The sequence below is a fragment of the Anomaloglossus baeobatrachus genome, chromosome 5 (assembly GCF_048569485.1).
Source record: "Anomaloglossus baeobatrachus isolate aAnoBae1 chromosome 5, aAnoBae1.hap1, whole genome shotgun sequence".
Lineage (NCBI taxonomy): Eukaryota > Metazoa > Chordata > Amphibia > Anura > Aromobatidae > Anomaloglossus > Anomaloglossus baeobatrachus.
In genome coordinates, this window is record NC_134357.1 from 161,553,895 (window position 1) to 161,571,347 (window position 17,453).

Sequence of the window (17,453 nt, forward strand, 5' to 3'; positions counted from 1 at the left end):
AGTGCTTGTCCAGGGCGCCACAATAAGAGATTCTTATGCTCTACAGCAGAGGTTCCCAACTCCAGTCCTCAAGGCACACCAACAGTGCATGTTTTCAGGATTTCCTTAGTATTGCACAGGTGATAATTTGATAATTTGAATCCAACACCCATGCAATGCTAAAGAAATCCTGAAAACATGCACTGTTGGTGTGCCTTGAGGACTGGAGTTGGGAACCTCTGCTCTACAGGGTACAGAAAGAGAGAGCAAGAGTAGACAGTGCTGACTATAAGAGCTAATACTATGTGAGAGAGAGGACCCTGCTGACCATAAGAACTTACACTATACAGTATGGAGAAAGAGAGAAAGATGATATTGCTGCACATAAAAGGTTAAACTCTACAAGAGAGAGAGAGAGAGAGAGAGAGAGAGAGAGAGAGAGAGAAACCCTCTGTCCATAAAAGCTTACACTCTACAGGAGAGAAAGATACATAGCATCCCACTGACCATGAGAACTTACAGTCAACAGGAGAAGGCATGGACCCTACAGAACAGAAGAGCTTACACTTTATGAGAGAGAGTCTTTCTCAGTTACTGGAGATGGAAAAAGACTCAGCTGTACAGACTGTGCTCTACAAAGAACCACAAATCAAATCCCTGTATGTTCAATTTTGTGTAAAACTGCAAGTTTCAGGAAATTCAACTCATGTTTGATCCTTCAATGATCGAGCTTTTGACACAGGATTCTCTATTAAATGTTACCATCAATTATCTATCCCTTGATATATCTATTTAGTGGGTTCATATCCCAAATATATCTGATTTGTATGGCACTATTTCTTTTTTTTATTTTTTATCTGATGATGATTATAATATTGTCTTTTAAGGTTAAATGGTTATGGATATTATTTCACTGTAGCTATATAGAGCTATGCTTGACAATTCCTCTCCTATATCAAAGGTGGCACTGTTATTTAGTGGTAATTGAGGAAGCACGCTCAAAGGTTCCATGCTGACTAACATGGTGCTATTGAAGGCAGAGACTATACAGTGTAGATGCAGTATTTGGCTTCCAGGGATGTTCTTTAGTGATTGGCCTTTTGTCCAATCACATGATGTCAGGTAAGAGAAGCTGGTATATTCGGAGATTTATAATAACATGAGATCTTCCAGCTGACTTACATATAGCATCAAGGAGATAGCAATGAATGATATTTATCTGTGTTTTCTTTTGACTTACAGAGCTAGTAAGGAGGGTCTCATAGACCCCTCCTACTTACTAACCTTGGATTTGATGACAGCTTTGATTTTTTGACAATCACAGCTGTTATTAACCCATTATATTAACTCAATTACCACTGCCCCAGGGCAATCGGGATGAGACAGGTAAATCTCAGGAATCGGTGTATGTAATGAATGTGACGCAGCTGTGGGCTAGTATTTTTAGGCTGGGAAGGCCTATAACCCTGGGCCTTCCCAGCCTGAAAATGCCAGCCCCCAGCTGTTGGCTTTATCTTGGCTGAATGTCAAAATTGAGGGGACCACAAGCCGTTCTTTTTTTTTTTTTAAATAATTAGAAAAAAGCTGCATGGCGTCCCTCGTATTTTGATACACAGCCAAGATAATATATACATCTGGGGGCTGCAGCCTGTAGCCATCTGATTTATTTGTGCTGGGTATCAATATACAGGGGACCATGCACCATTTTTTCCAATTTTTTATTTTTTTTTAAACTCCATGACCAATCACAGATGCCAGCAGTTTGATTGCAACCAATCCCAGATACTGTGACAGAGGGTGAGCGGGGGAAGCAGTGAATATGCATGAGAATTAATTGAACATGGACGCAGTGTGACAGCAGCAGGAAAACTCAATAAGTATAACTGTCCTGCTCTAATCCCAAATTTGCTTCATTTTAAGTTTTTTTGTATTTTTAATTGTTATCCAGGTGTCCGAACATGGGCTTACCTCTGAAGTACATGTTCAGGGTCCATGCACAGACACTACATGTCCGGTACGGACTCCAAACTTTACTCATATTATGCTAGATGTTTCAGATGTGATCCTCCCAAGTCTTCTTTCCACTGTACCCGCGTAGTAATTTACAATGTATTTTACCTCAACAGATTAAATTGTAACATATGCAGCAAAATAAAATATAATGATTATAATTTATGTTATAGCTGTAAATATTATTTATTTAAAACCCCTGAAATTTGTACTTCATTTTTCCTCTTTTGGGATACGCTTACTAATGAAAATTGCATACTACTGACTGCTAATTGCCACATAAGGTGTTTGGTTTATGTTCAGTAATGGGATTATTCAGACCACTGTGAAAATAGTCTAATGGAAATAGGTTATTCCCTATGTTCAGAGTACAAAAGAGCAGAATAACTGTTTGTTCTGAATTGTTTAGCACATTTCCAACCAATGCTTCTTACAAATTGTCTCTGCTAAATATGCACAAAACAAATAACTATAGACTATATAAGTAGAGTACCATAAAAACCACCGCACTAACCGAAGATGCTACTTTCTCAATGGTGCTTAGGAAAATGCTATTCAAAGAGATTCTACCTTGAAAAAAAAGGAATATAGATAGTGCTGTAGCTTTACTGTATATTAAAACATATGTTATTCAGTGCAATCTGCTATTTGGTTTGACCTTGTGTGCTCAAATACCATAGCCAGAAGCTTGCTCAAGGTTCTCTTGTACAAGTGCCTCCTGCTACAACCAAAGTCAAGGCAACTTTTTTTTAACATATGACTAGAGTTGAGCGCGGTTCGCGGTTCGAGGTTCTCCAGTTCTAGGCTCGAGTGATTTTGGGGCCTGTTCTAGATCGAACTAGAACTCGAGCTTTTTGCAAAAGCTCGATAGTTCTAGAAACGTTCGAGAACGGTTCTAGAAGCAAAAAAACAGCTAATTCCTAGCTTGGTTTCCGCTGTAATAGTGTAAGTCACTCTGTGAATCACACTATTATGACATTTCAGTGTATAGTGTGCGTGAACAGCGCCTTCAGATCACTGCTGTTTCTATAATGGCGATCGCCATTTTTTTTTTTTTTCCTTGTCTTCCTTCCCTAAGCGCGCACGTGTAGTGGGGCGGGCCAGCATGTCAGCCAATCCCAGACATACACACAGCTAAGTGGACTTTTAGCCAGAGAAGCAACGGCATGTGTGATAAGATGTCCATGTCACATGTCCCTGCATTATAAAACCGGACATTTTCCTCCAGGACGCCATTATCTCTTCTGCGTCTTTGGTGTCAGACATCACTGTCGCAGCTCCGTCCTGAGTCCTATCGCCGATACTGCTGTATGCGCTCCATACACAGCGCTGGACAGCATAGGGATAGCACTTTCTATCAGTCCTTTTAAGGGCTCAAACCGGTAGGGTCAGAGCCATAGGTGACAGGTCCTGAAAACAGCGACAGCGTCTGTGTAGCAAAGGTCAGGGATTTCCTCCCTGCATTTCCCTATTAGGAGGGAATAGAAAGGCAGGCTTCCTTTCCTCTACCCAGAGCCCCACAATCCTGGCACTGTACCCTCCTGTCCTCTGCACACTCCAACTCATTATAACTAAGCCATTATACTAGCAAACAGTCAGTGTACCTAGTGGCATCCTAAACGTGGCTATTGGACTTTTGTATAGTCCCACTAGTGCAAAGACATTTGCAGCACCTCTGCCTGCATTGCACACTCCAACTCATTATAACTAAGCCATTATACTAGCAAACACTCAGTGTACCTAGTGGCATCCTAAACGTGGCTATTGGACTTTGCTATAGTCCCACTAGTGCAAAGACATTTGCAGCACCTCTGCCTGCATTGCACACTACAACTCATTATAACTAAGCCATTATACTAGCAAACACTCAGTGTACCTAGTGGCATCCTAAACGTGGCTATTGGACTTTGCTATAGTCCCACTAGTGCAAAGACATTTGCAGCACCTCTGCCTGCATTGCACACTACAACTCATTATAACTAAGCCATTATACTAGCAAACACTCAGTGTACCTAGTGGCATCCTAAACGTGGCTATTGGACTTTGCTATAGTCCCACTAGTGCAAAGACATTTGCAGCACCTCTGCCTGCATTGCACACTACAACTCATTATAACTAAGCCATTATACTAGCAAACACTCAGTGTACCTAGTGGCATCCTAAATGTGGCTATTGGACTTTGCTATAGTCCCACTAGTGCAAAGACATTTGCAGCACCTCTGCCTGCATTGCACACTCCAAGTCATTATAACTAAGCCATTATACTAGCAAACACTCAGTGTACCTAGTGGCATCCTAAACGTGGCTATTGGACTTTGCTGTAGTCCCACTAGTGCAAAGACATTTGCAGCACCTCTGCCTGCATTGCACACTACAACTCATTATAACTAAGCCATTATACTAGCAAACACTCGGTGTACCTAGTGGCATCCTAAACGTGGCTATTGGACTTTGCTATAGTCCCACTAGTGCAAAGACATTTGCAGCACCTCTGCCTGCATTGCACACTACAACTCATTATACTTAAGCCATTATACTAGCAAACACTCAGTGTACCTAGTGGCATCCTAAACGTGGCTATTGGACTTTGCTATAGTCCCACTAGTGCAAAGACATTTGCAGCACCTCTGCCTGCATTGCACACTATAACTCATTATAACTAAGCCATTATACTAGAAAACACTCAGTGTACCTAGTGGCATCCTAAACGTGGCTATTGGACTTTGCTATAGTCCCACTAGTGCAAAGACATTTGCAGCACCTCTGCCTGCATTGCACACTACAACTCATTATAACTAAGCCATTATACTAGCAAACACTCAGTGTACCTAGTGGCATCCTAAACGTGGCTATTGGACTTTGCTATAGTCCCACTAGTGCAAAGACATTTGCAGCACCTCTGCCTGCATTGCACACTGCAACTCATTATAACTAAGCCATTATACTAGCAAACACTCAGTGTACGTAGTGGCATCCTAAACGTGGCTATTGGACTTTGCTATAGTCCCACTAGTGCAAAGACATTTGCAGCACCTCTGCCTGCATTGCACACTACAACTCATTATAACTAAGCCATTATACTAGCATTTTTTGCTGCCAGTTTAAGGGCCGTAGTTGCATTGTCAGGGATATTTATTCTTTATTATTCTGCTGTTAATAAAGCAAGACCACCGCTGCAATCTACACCACCTCTGAATTTTTACTACCACATTTTCAGTCCACAATCTTGTCGCAATCAACATGAGTGGCAAAATGACAGATGCTGGTGGAAAGGGGAAGAGGCGTGGTGGAAAAGGCAAAAAAGGTTTTGTCCGTGGGGAAGGTGGCAAAGCTCCATTATCATCTGCTGAAGATAGACCATCTACCAGCAAAAGTAAGATGTCCACTACTTACCGTGGACAATCCGATGTGCTCCCTTTTTTACGGACACGAACAACAGGAACAAAGGTAGATGATGGCCAAAAAAGGAAAATGCTTGAATGGATCTCAAGTGGTCCAACAAGTGCCCTCTCAGCCACTTCAAGTACCGCATCCAAAAAACACCAGTCCTCTGAGTTGTCATCCCAATCAAACTTGCTTTCTCCCAGCTCTGAAGTCTCCATCAGCCCTGCACAGTATGGTGGAACTGAGATGGCTGAGTCTGCAGAGCTGTTCAGTCACACTATAGCCTGGGAATCAGAGGTCTGCTCCCAAGCTACAGTGAGTACAGAACAGGAAATGGTCTGCAGTGATGCCCAGAACCTTTGTGACTCTGATTCAGGCCGTGAGGACCAAGTTTCGGAGCATAATGTTGACCCTTTGTCACAAACTGTAACACCTGTGGTTATAGACAATGAGGAACATACTGATGAAGATGAGACTCAGATACCCGATTGGGATGACAACTTAAATATTCGGTCAGGGCAAGAAAAGGCTCGGTCTGAGGGGGAGGGGAGTGCAAACACAACAATTGATGATGAAGTTCTAGATCCCACCTACTGTCAACCCACAGTCAGGCACTCGAGGAGGTCAACAGAGGTGGTGGCGGAGGATGCAACTGATGACGAAATTACCTTGCGCCTTCCTGGACAGAGTCGGAGTACTGGTAGCACGTCTACAACTGCATCCTCAGCCACCACTCTGCCTCTGAGCATTATTCGTGGTGGATCAACAGGTCGCATGGCCTCTAAGCCTTGCCTAGCCTGGTCCTTTTTTGACATAGAAAAAGATCGCCCAAATTATGTGATCTGTAAAATTTGTCAAGGTTCTCTTAGTAGAGGTCAAAACCTCAGCAGTTTGACAACTTCTTCCATGAATCGTCACATGAATAAATATCATATGGCCCGGTGGGAAGCTCACCGTGCTGCAATGCGGCCTAGCGGAGCGAACCATCCACCGCCTGCCCCTTCCAGTGCATCCGCGCGCTCGTCATCTTCTAGGACTGTGGGGATAGCTGTCACACCTGTTTTTCCACCCACAACTTCCACCACTGTAACCGCAACAGGCAGTTTGCTTAGTAGGTCGTCAGTTGTTTTGGAAGGGGAAACAAGTGAGTGTGTACAGCTCTCTCAGACATCGATAGCACCAACTTTGGATGAAGGCAACATCATGTCTCCGCCTGCACTTTCCTCACAAACCTGCATTTTTCCAGGGACACCCTACTCAACACCGTCTACACACAGCAGCCAGATCTCTGTCCCTCAGATGTGGACAAATAAAAGGCCATTTCCTGCGACCCATGACAAAGCTAAGAGGTTGACTCTATCCCTCTGTAAGCTGTTGGCTACCGAAATGCTGCCTTTCCGCCTAGTGGACACACAGGATTTTAGAGACCTTATGTCTGTCGCTGTGCCCCAGTACCAGATGCCTAGTCGCCACTACTTCTCTAAGAAAGGTGTGGCCGCGCTACACCAGCATGTCGCACACAACATCACCGCTTCCTTGAGAAACTCTGTGTGTGAACAGGTGCATTTCACCACCGATACTTGGACCAGTAAGCATGGACAGGGACGTTACATGTCGCTCACTGGGCACTGGGTAACTATGGTGATAGATGGTGAAGGGTCTGCTGCACAAGTCTTGCCGTCCCCACGACTTGTGTGTCAATCCTCTGTCTGTCCAAGTTCCGCCACTGCTTCTGCATCCTCCACCTCATCTGGGTCCTCCACCTCCGCCCCAAGCCTGCCTGGTCAGGCCACCAGCGTTCTCACTGCGCAGAAGGAATCACGCACCCCTCATTACTATGCTGGCAGCAGAGCGCAACGGCATCAGGCGGTCTTTAGCTTGACATGTCTTGGGAATAAGAGTCACACATCTGAGGAGTTGTGGTCAGCTCTGCGGTCCGAGTTTAATAAATGGTTGTCTCCACTCAACCTGCAGCCTGGTAAGGCCGTGTGCGACAATGCTGCAAACCTGGGTGCGGCCCTTCGCCTGGGCAAGGTGACACACGTACCTTGTATGGCTCACGTGTTGAACCTTGTCGTGCAGCAATTTTTAACACACTATCCCGGCCTAGATGGCCTTCTGAACAGCGCACGAAAACTGTCTGCTCACTTCCGCCGTTCAAGCGCCGCAGCTGAGCGACTTGCATCGCTCCAGAAGTCTTTCGGCCTGCCGGTTCATCGCCTGAAATGCGATGTGGCGACACGCTGGAATTCAACTCTCCACATGTTACAGCGACTGTGGCAGCACCACCGTGCCCTGGTGCAATACGTCATGACGTATAGCCTGGGCCAACGAGATGCAGAGGTGGGGCAGATCACCCTGATGGAATGGTCTCAGATCAAGGACCTATGCACCCTTCTGCACAGTTTCGACATGGCGACGAATATGTTTAGCGCTGACAATGCCATTATCAGCATGACGATTCCAGTCATTTACATGCTGGAGCACACGCTAAACACTATTCGGAGTCAGGGGGTGGGACAACAGGAAGGGGATGAACTACAGGAGGATTCATATGCGCAAGACACAACAACATCACCAAGGTCCAGACGTTCATCATCACCAAGGCGCCAGGCATGGGACCATGGGGGACAGGGATCAACAAGGGCGCATGGTAGCAAGCGAGATGTTGAGGAAGGTGCAGGAGGACATGAAGAAATGGAGGACGAACTGTCCATGGACATGGAAGACTCAGCAGATGAGGGAGACCTTGGTCAAATTTCAGTTGAAAGAGGTTGGGGGGAGATGTCAGAGGAAGAAAGAACGGTTAGCACCTCTATGCCACAAACACAGCGTGGACTTGGTCCGCATGGCTGCGCAAGACACATGAGTGCCTTCTTATTGCACTACCTCCAACATGACCCTCGTATTGTCAAAATTAGAAGTGATGATGACTACTGGCTTGCCACACTATTAGATCCCCGGTACAAGTCCAAATTTTGTGACATAATTCCAGCCATAGAAAGGGACGCACGTATGCAGGAGTATCAGCAGAAGCTGTTACTCGATCTTAGATCCGCTTTTCCACCAAACAACCGTGCAGGTGCAGGGAGTGAATCTCCCAGTTGTAACTTGACAAACATGGGACGGTCTCGTCATCTTCAACAGTCTACACGTACCAGTAGGACCGTATCTGGTGCTGGTAACAGCAATTTTATGGAATCTTTTCATAATTTTTTTAGACCCTCCTTTGCAAGGCCACCAGAGACAACAAGTCTGACACATAGTCAACGGCTGGAGAGGATGATACAGGAGTATCTACAAATGAACATCGATGCCATGACTTTGCAAATGGAGCCTTGCTCATTTTGGGCTTCAAATCTAGAAAAATGGCCAGAGCTATCCAGTTACGCCTTGGAGATTTTGTCGTGTCCAGCTGCCAGCGTTGTCTCTGAACGTGTCTTCAGTGCTGCTGGGTGTGTGCTGACAGATAAGCGCACGCGTCTGTCCAGTGACAATGTGGACAGACTGACGTTCATCAAAATGAACAAGTCATGGATCCAGAAGGAATTTACAACCCCTGTGTCATCCTGGGGAGAGTAAATGCTTGTGGATTTGGAATGTGCTTGATGCAAATCAAAACATCCTGTTTGCAACTAGGGCACAAGTGCTGCCACTGATGGGGTGGGTGTCTGTGTGGCCCAATGTTTTGAAAAAAGGGAGACTCCGCTTGGAGTAACCCTTGCTTGCTGTGTTTTAAAAGAAGCCAAGATGAACAGAGCTGGGATCAGGAAAGACTTTGCTACCTACCCCGGTGTCATCCTGGGGACGGTTAAGAATAGCGTATTTTTGAATGTGCTTGATGCAAATCTAGCTGTGAAGTGTACAACTAGGGCACAAGTGCTGCCACTGAATGGGTGGGTGTGTGTGGGGCACAATTTTTGGAAAAAAGGGAGACTTCGCTTGGAGTAACCCTTGCTTACATTGTTTTTAAAAGAAGCCAAAATGAACAAGTCATGGTTCAGCAAAGACTTTATCTACCTACCCCGGTGTCATGCTGGGGACGGTTAATTATGGCGTATTTTTGAATGTGCTTGATGCAAATCAAAACATCCTGTTTGCAACTAGGGCACAAGTGCTGCCACTGATGGGGTGGGTGTCTGTGAGGCCCAATTTTTTGAAAAAGGGGAGACTCCGCTTGGAGTAACCCTTGCTTGCTGTGTTTTTAAAAGAAGCCAAGATGAACAGAGCTGGGATCAGGAAAGACTTTGCTACCTACCCCGGTGTCATCCTGGGGACGGTTAAGAATAGCGTATTTTTGAATGTGCTTGATGCAAATCTAGCTGTGAAGTGTACAACTAGGGCACAAGTGCTGCCACTGAATGGGTGGGTGTGTGTGGGGCACAATTTTTGAAATAAAAGGGAGATTTCGCTTGGAGTAACCCTTGCTTACATTGTTTTTAAAAGATGCCAAGATGAACAAGTCATGGTTCAGCAAAGACTTTATCTACCTACCCCGGTGTCATGCTGGGGACGGTTAATTATGGCGTATTTTTGAATGTGCTTGATGCAAATCAAAACATCCTGTTTGCAACTAGGGCACAAGTGCTGCCACTGATGGGGTGGGTGTCTGTGTTGCCCAATTTTTTGAAAAATGGAGACTCCGCTTGGAGTAACCCTTGCTTGCTGTGTTTTTAAAAGAAGCCAAGATGAACAGAGCTGGGATCAGGAAAGACTTTGCTACCTACCCCGGTGTCATCCTGGGGACGGTTAAGAATAGCGTATGTTTGAATGTGCTTGATGCAAATCTAGCTGTGAAGTGTACAACTAGGGCACAAGTGCTGCCACTGAATGGGTGGGTGTGTGTGGGGCACAATTTTTGGAAAAAAGGGAGATTTCGCTTGGAGTAACCCTTGCTTACATTGTTTTTAAAAGAAGCCAAGATGAACAAGTCATGGTTCAGCAAAGACTTTGCTACCTACCCCGGTGTCATCCTGGGGACGGTTAATTATGGCGTATTTTTGAATGTACTTGATGCAAATCAAAACATCCTGTTTGCAACTAGGGCACAAGTGCTGCCACTGATGGGGTGGGTGTCTGTGTGGCCCAATTTTTTGAAAAAAGGGAGACTCCGCTTGGAGTAACCCTTGCTTGCTGTGTTTTTAAAGAAGCCAAGATGAACAGAGCTGGGATCAGGAAAGACTTTGCTACCTACCCCGGTGTCATCCTGGGGACGGTTAAGAATAGCGTATTTTTGAATGTGCTTGATGCAAATCTAGCTGTGAAGTGTACAACTAGGGCACAAGTGCTGCCACTGAATGGGTGGGTGTGTGTGGGGCACAATTTTTGGAAAAAAGGGAGACTCCGCTTGGAGTCACCTTGCGGTGTTTTACATGATTTTAGAAGGGCATGCCATGCCTATATCTGTGTCTCATCCTCTTTTTCCTCGTAACGCTGTTTTGTTTTCACATGAGAATTTGTCCTTGTCACTTTCCCATGTGTTTGTGTTGTGTTGTGAGTTGTTTGTCACCTTTTGGACACCTTTGAGGGTGTTTTCTAGGTGTTTTTCTGTGTTTGTGATTGCCTGCCATTGTTTCCTATGCAGTTCGAGTTCGGTTCGTCGAACGTTCGACGAGCCGAACTCGAACGGGACCTCCGTTCGGCGAACCGACCTCGAGCCGAACCGGGACCGGTTCGCTCATCTCTACATATGACAAGTTACATCACATCTCACTAAACTAACTTTGAGGATTGTTCCAAAATGTTGGATTTCTCTAAGGCGGGCCTTGCACGTTGCGACATCGCAAGCCGATGCTGCGATGTCGCACGCGATAGTCCCCGCCCCCGTCGCAGCTGCGATATCCTTGTGATAGCTGCCGTAGCGAACATTATCGCTACGGCAGCTTCACATGGACTCACCTGTCCTGGGACGTCGCTCTGGCCGGCGACCCGCCTCCTTATTAAGGGGGCGGGTCGTACGGCATCACTGCGACGTCACACGGCAGGTGGCCAATAGGAGCGGAGGTGCGGAGATGAGCGGGATGTAAGCATCCCGCCCACCTTCTCCCTTCCACAAATCCTACGGAAGCCGCGGTGACGCCGGTAGGAGATGTTTCTCGCTCCTGCGGCTTCACACACAGCGATGTCTGCTGCCGCAGGAGCGAGGAACAACATCGGACCATCGCATCAGCGTAATTATGGATTACGCCGACGCTACACTGATAATACGATTACGACGCTTTTGCGCTCGTTAATCGTATCATCTAGGCTTTACACACTACGATGTCGCCTGCGATGCCGGATGTGTGTCACTTTCAATTTGACCTCACCGACATCGCACCTGCGATGTCGTAGTGTGCAAAGTACCCCTAAATGTTCCTATTGATGGTTGACTACATAGAAAGATGTGTCGAAATAACTCTATACATTCTCCACTATAGCTTACAAAGACCTACCTGGATACTTAAAAAGTAACTGAATTCTTGGGTGGAGCATAGTAATTAATCGTGTCTAAAAGAAGTGACCTATTAGAGCCTCTACATAAACTTAAGAGGAATTTCATTAGCTTTACTCATCCTGAACAAACTTGGGTAGACATGGCATATCATTTCCAATTCACTCATTTTCACATCTACTCAAGCTTTTTCTACTACTCTTAGTTGACTAGTTCCAAGACGTTATATTTTCTGAACTGTCAGTGAAGAATAATCTTGTTCAAAAATGTTTTCAGCTGTAATAATCTATGTAAATAGAAAAAATGTATATTTTCCAGTACAGAACTGACATTTTGGGGCCTTTTTAAAACCAGTGTTTGGAGAATGGCTTAATCTGTTACTTTAGAATTTATGTTCTCTGGTCCTCAGAAGGCTACCTTCTCTACTCTCCTTCTGTATTGTATTCCTACCTCCATACTGGAACTTATAACAAAATCATTAGATATGAGTGGATCTGTTAAGATTCAAATTTGAGCATAACAAAGAAAAAATATATAAAAACAACTTATACTCACTTGTCCCACCACCCCCACTGCCTCTGGTACATTCTACCTATGGGGCCTGCTGCCTGCTCATCTGGTCTTCATGGGCACGTTTTTCCACACTTGCGTCTGATATTCTGCTGATGTTACAATACTCCATGACCTTTGATAACTGTTCGCGTCTATGAAGCTCTATTCTAGAGTGAAAATACCAATGCAAAACTGTGAAAAGAGGAGGCTGTGTGAACCGTACGGCACACAGCAAGCAGTAGAGGCACCATGTGGGGAGGGAAAGGTAAGCGTTGAGGTAATTTTTTTTTTTTTTTAACTTTTGTTAGCCCGCAACAGTTCAGAAAATTGGTGTCCAGAGCTGGATGACATCTTGCTGATTTCACATTGAACGAATTACAAAAAAATCCATATTCTGGTTAAAGGAAATCTGTCAGCAGGATTTTGCTACCTCAGCTGATAGCAGCATAATGTAGGAAAACAAACTCTGATTCCAACAATGTATCACTTTCTTTACTGGGTGCAGTAGTTATAACACAATCAGAGTTTAAGATTTAGCAATGCAGCAGAGCTGAGAAGGTAACCCGCCTACACCAGGCTCTCTATGTACAAAGTCTATAGACAGAGAGATAATGTTCAGAGGGGGAAGGGCAAGGTTGGACTAATATCGTCTCAACAATGATAATCCCAGGTGATAATACCTTTACTATAAGTAACTAACAGCACAGCAGGGTAATAAATGACACATCATTGAACTCTGTGTGTCAGCCTCTATCTCCTCTTGTCTTCAAATTACATAGCATAAACCTGACGACAGATTCCCTTTAATACCAAATTCCACTTGAATAAATTCTTCCAAATTCTTCACAGCACATAAGCCTCATTTCCATCAACCTTCAAAATGAAAGTTGACTACCTACTAGACTTACAGAAAAGAGACAGTTTGCACTCTGAAATGTTAAAGCATGAAACCATGAATGTAAGAATATAGATATGCATTACTGCTAAAAGAAATATAAGACAAAATGAGATATTTAGCATACAAAAACAGCCATTTTTATATCTGCCCAGTCGCCACGTGAGGGCATATCTCGTAACTGGGTACCTACTCTATACTGAAGCTTCTCTCTGGGTTTCAAAACCTCCTATGTATGGGCAAGTAGGAACCTGCTATATAGGATAAAATCACCTGTGGCTAGTGGGGGAGGGGTGCAAGGTCAGAAGGTATGACCCCCAGTAATCTAGACAAAAATGACTGATGGCAATCCTATGTGAGTGCCATCAGTCTTTTCATCTTGAATACCTACTAGAGCCTTGAGGCAGCATGCCACCAACCTTTTGTATCATCTTGTCACTCAGTGAGCTCAGGCTTATTTTAATTGCCTGTTTATATAGTTTATTCATATTATAGATTTAAAACCCTGAAAGTTAATGAAGTGTTTGAAAAATAATATTTGTTTTGCAAGTTAAAATAATGAAATTCTAATATGATATAAACATGCAGAGCTTGACATTTCGAGATGTTCGGAGATGCGCAGTGTACAAACAGCTCATCGCACACATAGGGTCATTCTTACGTTAAATCTACTGGAAATTTTGATGTACTAAAATGTTGAAAAATAAAACACAGAAAACCATCACTGTAATGTAATAAAAGCTGCCATAATTAAAGTTTGACTCTTTGGACTCTAAGATACTGAATGGAATAGTACGACTATTAGTGTTGCGGGCGGAGGAGGGGACGCTGCGCTCTCCCTCTGCTCGGGTCCGGCTGCCGCTGCTGCTGCGGCCTCTGCTGCTCGGTGGCTCGAGCGATGTGCCGGATCCCGGGGACTCGAGCGGCGCATCTCGCCCGTGAGTGAAAAGGGGGATTGGTTTTGGGGATTTATTGTCCGTGACGCCACCCACGGTTGTGGTGATTGTGTGGACACCACCGTTGCTCTGTATGGGGATCCCGGGAGCGGTGACAGGGAGCAGCTTTGTTGTTATTTCTCCCCTCCGTGGGTAGGTGATTGATTGTCCCGGGGCCCAGTGATGGGGTAGGGATGGATGGCAGGCCGGGTGCGGGGCCTGGTGAGGTGCAGGGTCGCGGGGGCAGCGCTGTGCCGTACGGCACGGTGGTACTCACTCAGCCTGAGACGTTGACACAGTTATCGGTAAAACACACGGCTGGAAAGACGGTTCCCACGGACGGCTGCTGTTGCTTTTCCCCGGTAGTTAACGGTGACTGTCTCTTTCCCTGCACCTATGTTCAATGTTGGTAGCGATGGATTCCCACCGGTAACCCGCTCCCCGACTTGAATATGGGCCGGAGGAGCCCCTCTTTGCCTGCAGGCGCTGGCCCTGAGAAACTGGTGCTTTGGCGGTGGCGGTGTCTCTCCCATACGGTTGGACTGTTGCCTTCAATCGGGACTTAGTTGTTTGGAGACCCGGAGGTCCCCTTCACTGACGGATTTGGCAAATTCACGGCGACTCCAAGCCTTGCCGGGATCCGAAAGGCCCCTGCCAATGGTGCTGGCTTCTCCTTGTGTACCGGTCCGGTACCGCCGGGCCACCACCCGTCCACGGTCCTCACGGCAACTCTGTTTCAGCTTAGCCAGGGGTCACAGGTAATGACATCACCACTAGAGATGAGCGAACCGGTCGCGGTTCGGCTCGAGGTTGGTTCGCCGAACGGACCTCCCGTTCGAGTTCGGTTCGTCGAACGTTCGACGAACCGAACTCGAACTGCATAGGAAACAATGGCAGGCAATCACAAACACAGAAAAACACCTAGAAAACACCCTCAAAGGTGTCCAAAAGGTCACAAACAACTCACAACACATGGGAAAGTGACAAGGACATATACTCATGCGAAAACAAAAGAGCTGGACAAGGAAAAAGAGGAGGACACACAGATATATGAGTATATGCAAGGAAACATCGATTCCATTAATGTGCAACTTGAGCCCTGCTCATTCTTGGCTTCCAATCTTGATAAATTGCCTGAGCTCGCCACGTACGTCTTGGGGATCTTGTCGTGTCCTGCAGCCAGCGTTCTCTCGGAACCTGTCTTCAGTGCTGCTGTGGGTCTGCTGGCAGATAAGCACACGTGTCTGTCCACTGACAATGTGGACATGGCTCTAAGAGGACTTTTCTTCCCCTGGGTCAGCCAGGGGACGGGAAAGGCACGCGTATTTTTGAGAGTGCTTCATGCAAAGCATCTTTTTCTTTTTCAAAAGGGAGCTCAACCGATGCCAGTCAAGTGGGGTGTGTGTGGCCCAGTGAGTGGCAACCAGGGAGACTGTGGTTGGAGTCCCCTCGCTGTGTCTCTAAAAGAACCAAGATGAACAAGTCATGGCTCTCAGAGGACTTTTCTTCCCCTGGGTCAGCCAGGGGACGGGAAAGGCACGCGTATTTTTGAGAGTGCTTCATGCAAAGCATCTTTTTCTTTTTCAAAAGGGAGCTCAACCGATGCCAGTCAAGTGGGGTGTGTGTGGCCCAGTGAGTGGAAACGAGGGAGACTGTGGTTGGAGTCCCCTCGCTGTGTCTCTAAAAGAACCAAGATGAACAAGTCATGGCTCTCAGAGGACTTTTCTTCCCCTGGGTCAGCCAGGGGACGGGAAAGGCACGCGTATTTTTGAGAGTGCTTCATGCAAAGCATCTTTTTCTTTTTCAAAAGGGAGCTCAACCGATGCCAGTCAAGTGGGGTGTGTGTGGCCCAGTGAGTGGAAACGAGGGAGACTGTGGTTGGAGTCCCCTCGCTGTGTCTCTAAAAGAACCAAGATGAACAAGTCATGGCTCTCAGAGGACTTTTCTTCCCCTGGGTCAGCCAGGGGATGGGAAAGGCACGCGTATTTTTGAGAGTGCTTCATGCAAAGCATCTTTTTCTTTTTCAAAAGGGAGCTCAACCGATGCCAGTCAAGTGGGGTGTGTGTGGCCCAGTGAGTGGCAACGAGGGAGACTGTGGTTGGAGTCCCCTCGCTGTGTCTCTAAAAGAACCAAGATGAACAAGTCATGGCTCTCAGAGGACTTTTCTTCCCCTGGGTCAGCCAGGGGACGGGAAAGGCACGCGTATTTTTGAGAGTGCTTCATGCAAAGCATCTTTTTCTTTTTCAAAAGGGAGCTCAACCGATGCCAGTCAAGTGGGGTGTGTGTGGCCCAGTGAGTGGAAACGAGGGAGACTGTGGTTGGAGTCCCCTCGCTGTGTCTCTAAAAGAACCAAGATGAACAAGTCATGGCTCTCAGAGGACTTTTCTTCCCCTGGGTCAGCCAGGGGACGGGAAAGGCACGCGTATTTTTGAGAGTGCTTCATGCAAAGCATCTTTTTCTTTTTCAAAAGGGGGCTCAACCGATGCCAGTCAAGTGGGGTGTGTGTGGCCCAGTTAGTGGCAACGAAGGAGACTGTGGTTGGAGTCCCCTCGCTGTGTTTCTAAAAGACCCAAAATGAACAAATCATGGCTCTCAGAGGACTTTTCTTCCCCTGGGTCAGCCAGGGGACGGGAAAGGCACGCGTATTTTTGAGAGTGCTTCATGCAAAGCATCTTTTTCTTTTTCAAAAGGGAGCTCAACCGATGCCAGTCAAGTGGGGTGTGTGTGGCCCAGTGAGTGGCAACCAGGGAGACTGTGGTTGGAGTCCCCTCGCTGTGTCTCTAAAAGAACCAAGATGAACAAGTCATGGCTCTCAGAGGACTTTTCTTCCCCTGGGTCAGCCAGGGGACGGGAAAGGCATGCGTATTTTTGAGAGTGCTTCATGCAAAGCATCTTTTTCTTTTTCAAAAGGGAGCTCAACCGATGCCAGTCAAGTGGGGTGTGTGTGGCCCAGTGAGTGGCAACGAGGGAGACTGTGGTTGGAGTCCCCTCGCTGTGTCTCTAAAAGAACCAAGATGAACAAGTCATGGCTCTCAGAGGACTTTTCTTCCCCTGGGTCAGCCAGGGGACGGGAAAGGCACGCGTATTTTTGAGAGTGCTTCATGCAAAGCATCTTTTTCTTTTTCAAAAGGGAGCTCAACCGATGCCAGTCAAGTGGGGTGTGTGTGGCCCAGTGAGTGGAAACGAGGGAGACTGTGGTTGGAGTCCCCTCGCTGTGTCTCTAAAAGAACCAAGATGAACAAGTCATGGCTCTCAGAGGACTTTT